Raw genomic sequence first — 14,822 nt, 5'->3', positions numbered from 1 at the left:
GGGAGTGTTCCTCCTCTCCTGTACTAATACAACATAGCTCAATTTGCACTTCGTAGTACAGTGCAGGAAACTGTACTACGAAGAACAAATTGCAAGGTTACTTCCACTCCTTCTATTGATACCATAATTTAATAATAATTTGCTTACAAGATCATATATCGAATCTCATACACATTTACATGAATAAACACATATGTTAATACAATATATCAATGGATGACACATAAATTTGAACCTCACTTTTTTTCAATGATTCTATTCACAATCAGATAAATATAATTCTAAAAATGTGTCTTTCGAAACATCTGAAATGAGAAAAATCATCAAAAACTCAAGGTGGTATTTTCTGATGGTTTCTTTTTTTCTTTCTTTTCTTTATATAATTCGTATACAAAAAGCAAAAACATAATAATGTTATCAGTTATTTTTATTTCAGACTTCATTACAGCAATTTATTCACTATGTTCGTCCTTTTAAAGAAGAATCGAGAAGTTCATTACATCGACGTACTCTCAAAAAGTATGATAAAATTTACTTAGTAAATTCACCGGCATGGTTCAAGTTAAATACAATTTCTTGTTTTTATCCCCTAAATAAGTACTTTTTATTCGTCGAAAAGTAAAATAGTAGTAGAAAAAAAAAAGTAGTATTTATAATTTACTAGAATAGTGTGGGGGGGGGGGGAGGGATTGAATGGGAAATTTATCAGCAGAAGAATCGCACTTGGCTTACTGCATCAAGCAAAAGATGGATGGATGTGTAGACATGTGATGGTATTAAAAGCTATTCAAATTTTAAAACATTTGCAGTTGATGTCGAAGATGATAAAATTTGGTAGTAAATTTCATTAAGAACTAAATACGAATAGTCAATATAAAGAGAAAACACTGTAGTCTTTTGACCAGTGCTTTTTCACGCATTTGGCATGAATAGGGTATTTAATATCGAAGCTGGTTCATAACATAATGAAAAAATTTGAATAGCACTATTATCAACAAGAAGAATTTTTATCATTGGCCATGTATTTTGTTTATTGAGACAAAAGTCATTCTTTGGCTATACTGCGCCAGATAAGATGCCCTATTTCTTTCGTTTAAGATTAAATTCTTATTCTGATATGATCAAAGAAAAAGGAAAGGAACTATCAAAAGGAAACTGTAACAGTAATAAAAACAAAATGGTAAAAAATAAAATTGGTTTAAATTTGAGCATAAAATTCAATAGTTTCTAAAAACTTTAAAAGGTTAGAGTGTGGTATAGTGATAGTGCCAATTGGTGTAGAGAGAGAATCTGGAGTTTTATGGAAGGAATGCAATCGTTGCGAATGGAACAATGGACATTCTATAAGAATACGCAGGACAGTTGCAGTGCAATTATAGTGTAGTCACAAAGGAGGCTGCTCTTCTACTAATAAATGACGATGTCCGTATCGCGCATGACCAATACGCAGGGGAATGTCTCTTTTTCTATTATTAAATGAACTCTAGTCCTGTTTCAAAGGCTTAACTGAATGAAGTTTATTAATCGTTTCAGAATTATAATGTGTCTCCAGTTTAGATTCTTAAAATATTTTTTAAGCTCGCAAACAAGAATTGTTGTAAAAAGAACGGTAGCAGTTGTAGAGGCTTTGTCATCTTGCTCATTTTTATCTATACCAACATGTGATGGTATGCAACTAAATAAAATTATAAAACCTCGAGCATGAAGACTTCATAAATATTTAAAATTATAATTCTCTGACGGATGACTTTGAGACTTCAATGATTGCAAAACGGTCGAAGAATCATTGTATACGCGTAACATCCAGAAGGCCAATTTAAAATTTCTTCCATTGCAGTCACAACTGCAGAGATTTCTGCAGTAAAAATTGAGCATGATTAGGGATTGCAATACCGGTATACCGAATACCGGTACCGAATACCATTTTATATGATCATGAAGAATTTCAGCGCAAATCCCATACGGTTTCTTAATAGCATTTTGTTGCCATAGTTACTATAAGATACTTCGCCCCTGATTAGGGATTGCAATACCGGTATACCGAATACCGGTATTTTGAACCATTTTACAATTTTGTAATACCGGTATTTACAAGTTTAAATACCGGTTTTCAGTATTTACTAGAAATTTTTAAAATTGTCTTAACTATATGTTCAGGGATTGCCAACATAGCAAAATAGCATACGTTTTTGTTTTTATGTCTTCCTAACGGGCGAAACTAGTTAGCTAATTAATGGCTTAATTAATTGCTTAAATCAAAATTAGCGAAACATGGATTATCCCTGAAAGAAGATATTGTATCTATAACGACTAATGGAGCAACAGTTATGAAAAAAGTTGGAAAGTTGATTGGTGCAAATCAGCAATTACGCTATGCTCGTGGAATTCAATTAAGAGCAATAGATGTATTATACCAAAAAAATAAAGGACAGAAGAATCCAAATACTGTGGATATAGAAACTTTGGATTCCAACTTTGAAGAGAGTGAGAGTGATATTGACAATGAAGATAATGACAATGTAATTGTTGAAGAAGATATTGCTAATGAGGATGAAATATTAACCTATCAAGAATTGCTTCCTATAATTTATAAAGTTCGAAAAATTGTTAAGATATTTAAACTTTCCCCTACAAAAAATGCCATATTACAAAAATATATACTAACTGAAAATAAAACAGAATATATATTAATAATAGATTCTAAGACACGTTGGAACAGTTTACTCCTAATGATGGAACGATATTTGAAATTTAGAAATCCAATCCAAAAAAGCAATAATCGACTTAAACCTGTAAATTAATTTTTCAGTTAGTGAATTCGACTTAAGATCGAGAACTATACCAGCTCTACTTCCAATAAAACTGACTGTAGAGGAGAGATTTTAATTTATTAACAGCTAATGCAACAATAAATTTCATGTTGCAATCATGAAAGAACAGCACACATTACTATCTGAAGAATTATATATTACATTGAAAAATCGCACAGAAAAAAGGCATACCAAAATAGAAAATGTCTTATGGTATTTACATAATTATAATGATTTTAAAAATGAAAATGAAAAAGAAGAAAAGAAAATAATCAATTCAAAGTTTATTCTGATTAAGTTTAGAGTAAATTTTCTTACAATTTTTTACAATTACATTCAGAAGAATTCGGTTCAGTCATCGAAGATTATGATGACACTAATGTCGATAGTGACAAGAAATTGTCTCTTGAACAAAAATTAGAATTATTAATAAATAAAAAAAAAAATTCAACGAAAGAAAATACAATACAGAAATCAGCTATATCCAAAACCATCCGACGAGAAATTGATTTATTTGAAGATGAGGGATTTAGAGGTAAATACTTGGAAAAAATATATCGCGTATTGCTAACAGTATCACCAATTAGCGTAGATGCTGAAAGAGCATTTTCGACAGCTGGTAATTTTTACACAAAATTACTTTCCAGGCTTAATGACAGTACAATTGATGCATTATGTTTTTTAATATCACATTTCAAAAATGTGTAATAGTACTACAGACTGAATAGTGATATTTACACTTTTTTTGTGATTTAAATAATTAAGTTGTTCTTTTACTTTTTTGTGATGCTTTATATACTGTTATAATTTATAAGTTACATATTTTTTGTGATATTTACACTCTCTTATAAAACTGGCAAATAAAACAAAGAAACACCTTGTTTTCTTCCTTCTTCTAAAATTTCTAATACCGATATTAAGATTTAAAAAATACCGAATACTGGTATTGAAATTTTGGTCCGGTATTGCAATCCCTAAGCATGATGAGTGAAGTTTAAAACGGTAAATTTTATTTGGAAACAACACAACAGCAAATGATGTTTCCGTTGTGTATTTAGATCCGTTAGTATAAACAGGGATAAAAATTATGATAATAAGACCGCTATTAAGATAATATTTTCTGGTATATCACATCTATTGTATAAGATTTAGAGAAATCTTCAAATGGATTCAAGTGATAAAAACTACTAATATTCCATAGAAGAAATTTGTTCAAAAGTTGGGAAGTGATAGATATGTGGCTTAAATTAAATTCTGAAAGAAAAAGTTTCCCTTCTACTAGAATCTTCTGGCGTTTAGTAAGCGGAGAACTGAAGGACGACGCTTGAAGTTATGAAATGGGTGATGTGAATTTGATGCAAATCTTAAAATAATGATAATATAACATTTATTCTCATATTTTATTCAAGCTCACAAGAATAAAGGTGTAAACTTTCAAATGGCTATGCTCTAAAGGTATCACGGCATAGCCTAAGAGCTGTAGGATGTACTAGGTCCAATTTTTGAAGAGCAAATTCCAGCCTAATATTGGAAGAATTACAGATCGATTAATTCTCATCATAGATGAATGATTTGATCCCCAGCTTGTTGTTGATAAAATATACAGAATATTCAGAACTTGTTCATTTTCTTCTTAAGCGTCTTTATATGGGGAAGAAACGATAATTTTTTATCAAATATTATACCAAGAAAACTAATTTCGTTGACAAATGGAATTCTTTTAACTTTCAAGGCGGAGTTCAGGATCTAGGTGAAATTTAGTCTTTTGACAAAAAAATGTACATTTGCAATCTTTGTCGTAGAAAATTTAAAACCATTTTTAGCTGATCAATTTTAGATGTTGTCCACAGACATTTGATTTTGATGCTGGGTAAGACGCCAGTCATCTTCTGCATAAGATATATATAAATCATCAACGCATAAAATCTCTTACCAGAGTAAGAGATTTTATGGTTTAAAATTCAATTCAATTTTTACTATTAAAATTCAATTTCAATAGTAAAAAGTGTGACGCTTACAACACTCCACTGAGGGACTCCTTCTTCTTGGATATAAACGTTCGGTAATTCAAAATCCAGTCAGACATGAAATTTACAAATTTTTAAGAAGTTCTGAATAAAAATGGGAAAATTATACCTCAAGTTAAAATTATGCAAGTCTTTAAAATTCCATATATCCATATGTGGTCGTAGGTTTAAAAGTTTATTTATTTATATATATATATTTTTAAAGTATTATTAAAGTATTAAAGTTTATTTATTTAAATATATATTTTTAATTTTCCTGTTTGCAATTTTTAAACATAGATTCTTGCTGCTGGATGTACTCGATAAGGCTGTTGCAATAGACTTTGCAATATTTTTAAGGGACAAAACAAGTTGACCATTATCGTATAAATTCAAAATGGTTTTTGAGACGGATGCCCAGATGCTTTCTTAACTTGTTGCCATAATATTAGGTTGTTCGAAAAGCAATTTCATTTTAAATAATAATGAAAATGAAAGATGTTTTTCTTATAGAGAATAAATATTTAATTGAATTGTATATCGTCCATTCTGGTCCAATACATTTTGCCAACTTTCTGGCAGTAGTATGATTCCAGGCTCATAAAATGTTTGTTCTTTGCTGGCAAAAAACAGATCTAAGTGATTTTTGACCTCCTCATTTGAAGTAAAGATTTTGCCATCTAAAAAATTTTGCCATGACCGGGCCAAATAATAATCAGAAGGAGCCAGATCTGGAGAATACAGTGGGCGAGGCAGTATATCCCATAAAAGCTGTAAAAAGTTTTGGCGAGTTACCAAACTTGTGTAAGATCTCGCATCATCTTAGGGAACATTACATCTTTTCTATTGATCAATTCTGATGTTTTTTTGTTTAAATGAAAAAATCAATTTGTCTAGCTAATGACAGTACATTTCATACAAGAAAAAGTAAAGGGAAATTTGCAAATGGAGATTTATGATAGGAAGATTAATTAATTAAAATATAAACTGATGTAATTAAACCTATACGAATGCAAAGTCAAGTTATTTTATGACATTTCTTATCACATGTTCTTTCCAAAATTTATTCTTTGAGGTAGAATAGCTATAGACAATAACAAACTTCACTTGGGGTGATTTTTGGAAACAATCTCGCGAAAGAAAACGTCCCTTCATCAAGAAAATTTGATTGTTTTGTTATTATTTAAAAATTTTATGAATATAATTAAAACAATTTACAAAAATTGTCCAGAAAATATTTAAATTCTTAATTGCATCAAATTACATTCAAAGGACAAAATAAGAATACGCCCAATCTTTAAACGAACACGAAAAAAAGAAACATCAACACATTCAAACTATGAATAAACAAAAGGAGAGAAATGTTATATATTTGAGTTGCTATCCTAGTGGCAAGTTATAAACTGAAAAATACACATCAACGGCTCAACAAATGCTTGAACTCTCGCAACTTCTCTATGATGGCAAAGTAACCTTGCGAAATATGGGGAGGGGGGGGGGAGGAAGGGTTCAGAAAAGAAACACCCATTTCTATATATGCACATTGGTAAAAAAAGATTCTTTTTACACGAAAAGGCATCATTCAGAGTTGAGATTTTGAAGACGGGAAAACTGCCTAATGACAGCGACAATCTGGGGGGGGGGGGAGTTTACAACAGAGCAGGGAGGGGAAGGATTTTTATCTCGATTTCCGTCTCGTTCTAATCAAAATGGAGAACGAAAAGTTTTATTTTTTTGTAAAAAGGGGAGAGATCTCCACTCTCTCTGATTTGTATATAGAAGTAATCCAGCAATCGATACTTTTTCCGTTCATGTTTCTTCTGAAGACATTATGGATTTCATTATTCAAGTGAGATATTTTATAAAAAACAGGAAGTTAAGAGAAGAATAAGCAAAATAAGATGAACTGAAATTGCAGGACGTTAGGAGTTCCATTAGATATTTGGTATACTATGGTTTTTGATTTTCAAACGATTGTTGCAATAAAAGTGAAGAAAATAAATCAGCAAGAATGTCCTTCCTACGAATTTCTCATATAATAATGCATCCAATGCACTGTATGCTTCAAAGTACAGTGAAGAAAACCGAGGATGCATTTTAGATTCTTTTGGATCAAGAGGACCCGAAATTTGATACCGGTGACAAGACCACAAACAAAACTTCACTTATTTGCGCTTTTGTCCAAAATTTATACATACCTAAACATTTGAAGACAAAATCACGTGCTTAATGTCAACGAGTAGTGAGGAAACACCGTGGCGTCACATGCTTAAATGGTCTGAATCAGTCTGTGTAGTGCGTTTGTTTGAAGAGAACCCGTATATTTACAAGAAAGAAATTTCGGCCGTATAGCATTGCCGAAAGCGACGCCAAGTCTCTATGGAGCTGACGAGATTTTGTCCCCGGTCTAGATTACGGGGTAGAGGAAGATAGCAATAGCGTTGATGAGCTAAAGGAAGAACATAGTCAAAATTACAAAATTTATGGAGCTGTATCACAGCAAACAGCTGCGAAAGAGTTTGGTCAGGAGAAGAATAAATAATAGAAGGGGCAGAGCAAAGTTCTTCCAATAAAATAAAGGAAATGCTGAAAGCATGGGAAATTACTGCATTGTATGTTGAGAAACATTAGCCTGATTAAGCCCCGTTCCAACGACCTGTGCGCGTCTGCAGACAGGCACACTTTCCCCTCTCTTGTAATTTTCCGTTTTTTTTTTTTTTTTTTAATGTCTGTTCAGTTTACCGACAATTTGCAGGAAACTCCGGACCGACATCCACAGGCGAGAATAGTCATACAATGGATTAGTAGGCAGATTTATGACCAAATCTGTAAGGCCACATATCGGCGGAACGTGGCTTTAGGCAGTTGTTATGCGAACTAAAAATTCACTTAAGGATGATGTTGTGTTCCGATTTCGTCGAATATGGAAGCGTAGGCCAAATATAAAGGTCTTTAGGAAATTTTCTTGCAAAAAAAAAGCAAACAAAAAAGGCATGCATTGTAAATAATAATTGCATTATTATAATTTTGTGTGAATATTTTTTCATTGCATTGTCCTATTTTAAATGGATTCCTATGGAGAAAAAAAAATCGTTCTCCTTAACGGGTGTTTCACATAACAAATAAGATTCGGAAAAATATTATGCTCGTTAAGTGAAGTTCCATTGTGTTAGGGTGAAAAAAATTAACAAATTTTATCCATTTAGAAGCGTTTGATTTGCAGTTGTATATTAAGATGCACAAACAAAACGGAACTTTAATCTTCAACTTGAGAAATTCGTTCGGTTCATGCCAGAGTGATGAATCTCATTTTACTTCAGTCTGGCAAATGTCTCACCAGTTGAAGGCGAAGATAAAACAAACCTGTGCAGATTATTAAGATTAACGATCCTTCTTAACAATAGTTCAAAAGATGCCTTTTTCATTTCTTGGCTGAGCCATGAATTCATACTAATGAGGGGCAACTATTTGAACTTCGCATTGTCTTTCTTGCTCCATGCTCAGCGAAGCGAATTTGGAAATGAATCGCATTCAAAAGAGAGAGAGAGACGGCCAGGTTCCGTCACACAAGAAAAACATTCTCATTATCAAGCATCATCAATCATTACCGACGGCTATCAAGTTCAGATGGCATTTGAAAATTGGATTTAGTTAAAGGGTTCACGCTGCTCAGCAAAATGTCTTGTGAGTACAAAATTTGATAACAGAAAAGTTGAAAGAGCGATTACTAGAATGTGGTCAAACGGAGTGCTCTCAAATTAATACAATGGAGCGTGTTGTGCTTCAGAGTAAGGAAATGAATTTGATTCAGGTTTATAATTCTTATGATAAATCTTAATACTAAATTTCATTCATCTAACTACTTCTGTTTTTGAATTATTGTGTTCATACTGACATTGGCGGAGGGAAAAAAATAATAATTTTACAGATGGATCATGTCCGAAATTGGATACCAATATACAATAGTAAAAAAATACCACTTCAAATTTCATGCTTGTTGCTAGTACCAATTTTGAGTTATGTTCACAGACATTATTCTAAAAATCGTGTTTTTCAGGTACATGGAGCATCATCATATTTCGAGATGAAAATTTCGTTTAGGAGAAATTAAAAAAGAATAAAAAGTCAATATGTGAAAAATTTAAGAATTACTATTATTTTTAATCCTCGAATTATACTATACCACTTTTTATTAATTTTCATCATCATGCATGAAAATAAAAAGAGACAGAAATATAAAGAAATTATTACAGTATTTGAAAGAAAAATCTTAAGAAAATATATTTCGTGGAGTAAAGGTTTGAATTGAGAGATGAAAAACCAAATCAGAAATATACTTATAGGGGATTCTAACATGAGAGTAAAAAAAAAAAAAAAAAAAAAAAAAAAAAAAAAAAAAAAAAATTTGCAAATTTTCAATGGGTTATCCAAATTTTCAATGAATAAGTTTTATGGGTCGCAACCAAAACTGAAAGTTTTGTATTTCTGGAAAAATCAGAACTAAACCACCTTTGGGTGCATATTTTTTTGACAAATTTTTTGCACTTGGTGCATATTTAATTTTGTGGGCAAGTAAGAGCGGTAGATTCCATGACGTATCAAAACGTCATGCGCGTCTTTGCCCAAACAAATACATAACGTACTGATACGTCAAATGTAGCCAAAGGGTTAAGTTATATTTTTTTACTTAAGTTATATTTTATTAGTTAAGTTATATTTTTTTACTTAAGTTATATTTTATTAGTTAAGTTATATTTTATTTCATAACACTCTAAAAGAATTTCAAATTGTCACACATTAAAGAAACATATGAAATTAAAAGTACAGTTTGTTTATATACTTACTTTTAAGACATAAAAGTAAATTTTTTTAAAAAGTCTATTTATATTTGTTTCTAAATTTTTTTACTACTAACAAAGTGTATTGTGTTCGCTCTTCGTCTTTTGTGTGAAGTTTGTTGTACTTTTCATTAGTGACACTCCACGTTCTGTAAAATCATTTACTACTCTTATTGAATCATTACTCCGCTTTAAGGATTCATCTTCTTTCCACTCTGTCACGTCTTTGTGCAGAAAATCTGGTGTTATATTTAAGATCTTAAAAAATCTTATGGTGTTAGCTAATACAAAATCATGTAGACATTTGTTTTAAAAAATTACATCAAAATTAACTCGGGCCTGTTTTTAAGGTTTTATCATTTTCCTCCATTTTTAAGACATTAACCAATTTCCTTTTCGTTACATGAGGAACATAGTCGTGTCTAAAGAAAGAGCGGCAACTGTAATAAATTATTCTGACAGGTTTCACAAATGTCCATGAAGCTTGTTCAATGTATTTATAGAAATTTTATAACTGATACATTCATACTCTTTCAAGAGCTGTAAATCATTTCTTTGGGGACAACAAGCAGATGCCGCTGAAACCCATTATTGACACAACAAGCGAGCGAGTATCATGCATTCTATATTCGCCTGGTTAATTTAAATGGACATTTAAATGAATACATTTCGAGAGAATAAATAGCCTTTCCCATCCATCGGACACGATACAACCACACAAATGTCTCCCTTCCAACTTTTACATAAGGTGACGCAATGAGGCAGATTTTGTCTTTTGTGCTGGTGAAAAACAGACCAAATGGCATACATTTTGGATGTCTTCTTTCGAACGATTATAAATAATATTTTAAATAGATCCACAATTTTTCTACAGGACCAGGTATCAAATTTTATTTCACTAAATCGCTGCATTTTTTAATTACTAAGCTCCCATATTCTTTAATTTTGTATTTGTAAAATTGTAAAGTGTTAATCAAAAAATAGATTAATGTTTCGCTCCACAGTCATAACGTATTTTTACAGGGCAACTAGAGCTCAAATTTATTAACAAGATAACTGCAAGCATATGTTCAGTCTACATATGTATTTGATTCAAAATTTGACATGTATCTACAATTATGGTGATAAAAGTGTGTAAAAGTTTTATTTACATAACTCCAACGCTTCTTAATTGCCTTCTTCACATAAACCTAGACAGACAGATTTCTTGCCGTAGGGTTTTGTTCAAAACTTAGAAAAATTTATTAATTCGATGTAAAAATAAGATACAAAATTCTATCCGACCAGCTGAATGTGTCTATCCTCTTTGAAAATCAACAGCCAGAGAAAATTCCAAAAATGTGCTTTTCGGACGATCACACGTCAAAAATGAGGAGATTTATCAAACTGAACTGGACTTTCTTCACGATTATAATTACTTTTCTTCTTATACATCGCATAAGAGAAATTAAATTGTATTTATATTAAATACCTAGTTTTGAATTAACACAAAGGCTATTGATCAGATACATCTAATCGGATATTTTCTTCTCAGAATTTCCACACCACACCAGCGGCTAAATGCCCGAGCCCTGGCGTCCTGCTTAACGTGCACTAGGCCCATATATGTGAGGAATCATTAATGGATTCGGATTTTGAACCAACAATTTAACTGACGAGGAAGTACATTGTAAAGAAGCATTGATGAACAATATGTATATGAATTATTCATCGGAGCGGAGAGCATTCCAGAAACAAATAAGTAAGGCCATCAAAGTATCCTTCGTAGCTTTTACCAATACAAACATACGGGTTTTTCGAGCAAAACAAAGTGCTTTACAGGTGTTTTACTGTAAGTGTTTACAGGTTGTAGGTGTTTACAGGATGTAGAGGATTAGGCTACAGACTGAAGTGCAGAACTGTTTGAGATTTATATAGTCGATAATGTCAAAAACCGTCTTGCATATTCATCTGCTATTATAACGCCTTTGCCCAAAAGAGCAAAGATGCTTATCGAGTAAAGAAAGCAGCACAAATCTGAAAATGTTTCTGTGTTTTATAACTGTCACAATTTTAGAATTACCACAAGCTCAAGTCCGATCATCGTTTTGTAATTACTAGGCTCCCGATAGTAATAAAAATAATTTTGAAGGTTGCACGCACATGCTAGTTTTGAAATCCATTAAAGACGACTCACTGAGAGCGATAAGATCCTACAGAAGCCATACATCCTCTTTATCTGAATGGGAAAGAAAACCTACAAATGAATTCAGGACTACGAAAAAGGTGGCCATCTTTATGAATCACAGGAATTAATTTCAAATCAATCGCGTACTTTAGGTCTCGATTAATCCACATCCCTCTATCTTTTAATTTTTAAACGGACCAAAAAGTCTAGCTACTTTACTTTCTCGTGTATGAAACGTACAAAGAAAAAGTATTGTAATTATCCAAAAAAATTATCACGAGAATTAGATGAATTTTGAAATTTCAGATTTCCATGAGTCCGATAAACATATTTGTGGGGATTATGCATGCCGGTCTGTAAATGTTTCCGTAACTAAAGAATGTAACGCTCTGGAAGGATAAAATCCAATAAGTATCTTTTATGTCAAAATAAAAGCCTCCCACCAAATTTTTGGTTAAATTTATCAACGGAAAAACTAGTATGTGTCTTCAATTACGATGATACAAAAAAAAAAAAAAAAAAATAAGCACATGGTTTTATTACCTAAAAAGTAGATGTGTGTCAAATTTTGTATCCAATCCGTTTATGCTTTGACAGTCTGTCTGTGCATACAATCATATATGAATTAAATTACTGAAAAATGCAACGACTTAGAGGATTGAAATTTGATATGTAGCCTTCAGACCACAATAACAACCAAACATATAAACGTGCATCCAATTTCAGTTCAAAATGTTCTACAGGTTGAGGTAAAAATGCTATTGCAATTTTCTTCAGAATACTAAAAAGCACAAAAATGAGTTGCATATGTGTTATGGTCAGTCGCACCTTTACAACATGCGATTCACTTTCAATATTTGGTATTTCCTATGTGACTCGATGCGGAAATATAGATTTCTATCAACTCGCCAAACAGTGTTAATATTACAGAAGTCGAGAGGAGAAAAAAACCCACTGACCCTCAGAGCGAAGCTGCAGTTAGCAAGGAGACTTCTTCGCGATAAATATGAAAACCGTTAAGCTGAGACTCACGTTCGTTTGTTTAAAAATTCATGAAGATTTCAGTGCTTAAAAGTATCATTTATCACTAAAAACTGCTCTGTCATACATCCTCATCTTCCAAAATTGAATTGGATGTAGGGACATATTTTCAATTGCACAATGCGTATTTTCCTCAAGCTTTAAAAAAATCAAGACATTAGCTTCCTACACATTTTTAAGATAGATTTTTCTTGTATCACGACAATATTGTTAATTAATATTCTTTCCTCCAAGCATTTTATCAGTTTTAATGAATTAGGAATTTCATTTTTGCATAATGTTTTCAGATTTTATGTACTTACTTTGAAGAAATACACTTGCCTTATGTCATTGGTTGCGAAACATTTTATGTTTCGGAATTTTTATTATATTTCTGAGTGAATAAGCAAAAGAGATATTCGATTCTCTTTTAGCAAAGGATGCAATTTATAAATTTATTTAAACCGGCATCTCTGCAATACAGACCTTTAATTGTTAGCTGATTTGAAAAAATTAATCACCATATAAATTTGTTAAAAATAAATTAGCAAAATTACTGTAAAAATTAACTAGGAAAAAACAAAGGAAAATTATTGTAACTGTACAAAAAAAAAAAAAAAAAAATGACTTGAGATTTCGATAAATCCACACTTTCCCAACTTCGGAAGAAAAAATATTTTTTTAAATTATGTCTCTTAGCGAATATGATAATTAAAAAAAAATGCAATGGGATGAAATTTCACAGGCGATATTAACACCGAAATCGCCAATTTCTGCCCAATAAGGGGGAGGGGGAATTTTTCCATCTTTATTCATTTGAACATGATGGCTCTAAAACATAAAATGTTAGATATAGATGAAAATTAGAACTAACTTTTATCATCAGAATTATCACCATGCGTCACATTTTGAAAGAATCTAATAATGAGTTGACCATCTATGGTTAATTCGAGGGAATATAAGCGAAATAATTCAAAAACTCCCAAACTTAAGCAAAGAAAATTTGGCGTTTTGATTAAATTGTAGGTCTATATCGAATTTTGTACTCAATGAATCGGAAGGAAGGCGTCTTACCAGATTCTTTACTATCACGACTTGAGTAAATAAGTCGAGTTTTATCATGAGAAAATGAGAATTACCCCATTGCTTTTGCTCATCGATACCCTTATTTAAGAAATATAAGTTTTTGTTGGCCCATTTATTTGTGTAAATTTGTTCTTATTTCTTTTTTTTCTTATATCAACTCTTACCAATCTCATCTTCGATTAATGAGATTATGATAAATTTGGTAAAAATGGAAATAACCGTAGCTTATATTGATGATGTGTTTTTCATAACTGAAAATAAAATATTACATCTAAAAAAATTTTTTTTCGTGAAAGACACAGTTTCGTTCTCAAAAAAGTTCTGTTCTCTGTGAAATCCAACTCATTTCGAAGAAAATGAATGAAATCATCAATGCTGTATTTAGTTTTAGAAAACATCTAATAGAATCATCATGTCACCTTTCACTTTAAGAATAGGCGATTGATTCGGCAAGGGAAAAAAAAAAGAGAAAGGGGAGGAAGAAAAAAAAGGTATTTGTCCCATCAAAGCAAAGCCCACTATCGATTCTAGCACCATTTTAAATTCTGTTCACGACTGCAAGTGCCATTCCGAAAAGAGCTTGACTAACGAACAAATGCAATTCTTATCGAACGAGTCAAATTTTGAAAAATCGATTCTTCTCACCGATCGACGTTCCTTCTACATTCCTCTCTAGAAAAAGAAGCGACAACCAACAGAAATTAAAAATGTTCGGACTCCATTAAAAAAAGTACGGAGGGAGGAAGGAGGGGGGCCTGGAAAAGGAAACGCTGGAGTCCTTCCGAAGCGACCACAGACGCCTTTGGAGAATAAAATCAGCACGCGGGAACACATCTCGGCCACCACCCCTCGCTTACCCATTCCCTTCCTCTACAGCCAATCGAGATATCGATTC

The 14,822-nt window shown here is 31.9% G+C and overlaps 1 protein-coding gene across 1 annotated transcript in view; it reads right to left on the bottom strand.

Annotated features, from left to right (window-relative positions):
- The window catches only part of LOC129971535 (ninein-like protein), a 77,327-nt gene that overhangs the window by 17,359 nt on the left and 45,146 nt on the right, over positions 1 to 14,822 (bottom strand). The window lies entirely within an intron of this gene.

This window comes from Argiope bruennichi, chromosome 6 (genome assembly GCF_947563725.1).
Source record: "Argiope bruennichi chromosome 6, qqArgBrue1.1, whole genome shotgun sequence".
Lineage (NCBI taxonomy): Eukaryota > Metazoa > Arthropoda > Arachnida > Araneae > Araneidae > Argiope > Argiope bruennichi.
This window is presented reverse-complemented; position numbering and strand designations above follow the sequence as displayed.